A 2,500-nucleotide genomic window follows, 5' to 3' on the forward strand; every position below is an offset into this window, starting at 1 on the left:
AAAGTGAAAGCCTGCCCAGCACAGGCTTCAGGGGCGTCCATGGGTGTAGAGCCCAGAGGTTCCACTCTCACATGTATTTTCCAGTATCCTTTCTGGGGTAAAGCCCCAAAACTTCCTACCCTCAAAATACAGCAGCATCCATGTGGAATGGTGCCAGAGAGCCTGAGAAGGGGCCTACCCCCCCCTGCTCCTGCAGCTCCTTCACCTGCTCCACAATGGACCATGAGAATTTTGTCTTTTGCATAACATGAGGAATTTGTCACCTATATTAATTTTGCCCTTTTCCAATGCAGAAACTTCAGAACCTTTGCAGTGCACAGGTGATGGCTTTATTCAGAAAAATGGTAGATTTTGCCTCTTTTCCTGGGTCTCAGAAAATCTACATTGTTGAGTAGCTTGTTACCGAATCAGGCACTTATTGTATGTACAGATTACATAAACAAGAAGGTCAATTTTGTTTCAAATCTATATGAATATGGTTCTGGGACTGAATTAACTACTGATTGAAAAGTTATACATTTTCAGCTAGCTAATCATATTTTATTTCACTGCGTACAGACAGAAGTGCAATGAAATTAGCTGTTTGTTTGTACATTCTGGAAAATGTTTTAACTTCAAGACTACAGAAAAAAGGCAGGAAAAAATTAATATATGTTCAGGTGAGATTGCCAGGGTAAAAGTAAGCAGGTGATAACTAAGCACAGCTCAACAGACACTGAATTGATTTCTCCTGATATTTGACCATGTTTTTCCTTTCCTCAAAATGTGCTCACCCTTCCTCCATTATGAATTTACAGTTTTTAAGCATGGCTTAGTGTATCATGGTATAAAAAAAAAATCCCAGAGAGCCACTGTTGCATTCGGTTACCCAGTACTGAAATGCAAAATGCTTTGTCAAGCTTTTCTCACCAGCCAACAGATTAGAATACACATAGTAACAGTACTCATTTTATGTAGAAAAGTTATTTTACATAATTTTGGTCAAAATACACATTACCATATCATATTTGTCTATGACCATTGAATTCTTCTTCAAGACAGGTGCTTAGTATGTGTGCTGAAAACAACCTATTAAACCAGAGCTACTGTTTTTAAGGACAGCCATAGCTGCAAAAGGGTATCCAGGATTATGAAACATTTGTCTGTGGGAGGGGGGAGCACAGTGGTACTTCCACAATGCCCTATTGTTCTATCATATGTAATCCTCAGTACTAGTGCCCATAATGATTCCCAACTGGTAGATGAACTACTTTGAACATCCCCGAAGCAGAATTGCTACCCACTAATGTATCAGCTAAATGTTAGAAGACTCCTAACTCCCCCATCTGTGTTTTACCTCCCCAGAGGGTAAATACATTGAGCAGTGATTCCCTTGCCTGGCACACACTTTCTAAACCTTACTGGCAATGGTTGTGATTTCCAGTCCAAGCAGCTTTGCAGTCAAAATCACCAGTTTTATGTGCTGCAGGGAACTAAACACCTACCTTATTAAAATACTGCCCTCAAAACACTGCAGTTATGCATTGCCACTGTAATTGTTACCAGTGTAGTGCTGATAATATTGTGGATTACAGCTAACATCAGGCTATTGAATTAGTATGTGACTACCTTTTACAGTTAACTTCAGGAAATTTATTGGAATTAGGATTTTTTATTTTTTCAGGAGCAAGGTCTGTAAAGAGTAACTGAAGACACACAGAACATTGTGGATATACTGGGCTCAAAGGGAAGAAACTAAAAAAAACCCCAAAACACAAAGCAAAGCAACCACCCCCAAAAACACCTCCAAAATATTAAAAAATATTCTGCTCTCTTCAGAACTAGACATGTAGCCTGCACTCATATAAATACAGCGTATTCTCAACTTGTTATGCAGAAGTTTATAGGTCTAAGTGTACAGCTAAAGGCTGCTGGATAAGGTTTGAAGGGCAAATATCATATATTTCTGCTTTTCATTTCATTTGCAGTTTATCCACATCCTTCCACTTTTTCTCATTACAGACAACTTGCCTTTATTTTTCTTCTGTGTCCACTTGTCTAATTCTAGGAGAGTGTTATCACCAGCTGCACCCTGATGTTTATTAATAATACCTCAATAAAATAATAATAAAGTCTAATTGAGAATTGCTTTTATCAACTTTGCTATATTGCCATCTATCTGAAGTTCTCAACAGCAAAGATTTAAATGTTTCATTTTATTTTCAACTTTCCCTTTTCCACATTTCAGTAATGTCAGGCAAAGAGGTATGGTTTTACTATCTGAACGAATCATGGTGTAGAATAATTTATGACTTAGGCTTGGGCTTTCAGAAAAGCTATTTCAAATCTTCACTTTGATTTGGTTGTATCAAAACTACTCAAAATAACAGCAGTGGTTTCTTGAAACTAGAATATGTTAACTGTTCCTCAATATTTTTGTACTAATGGGTTATATTTATTTGCTAGGAAACTTTGCACAGCTCTCTGATCTTAATATACTGAAGAGGCCTGACCAGCTGCC

General features: G+C 37.8%; 1 protein-coding gene across 7 annotated transcripts in view; it reads right to left on the bottom strand.

Moving 5' to 3' along the window:
- The window catches only part of ZNF536 (zinc finger protein 536), a 345,080-nt gene that overhangs the window by 231,095 nt on the left and 111,485 nt on the right, over positions 1–2,500 (bottom strand). The gene's annotated exons all lie outside the window — the stretch shown is intronic.

Source organism: Melospiza melodia, chromosome 13 (genome assembly GCF_035770615.1).
Source record: "Melospiza melodia melodia isolate bMelMel2 chromosome 13, bMelMel2.pri, whole genome shotgun sequence".
Classification (NCBI taxonomy): domain Eukaryota; kingdom Metazoa; phylum Chordata; class Aves; order Passeriformes; family Passerellidae; genus Melospiza; species Melospiza melodia.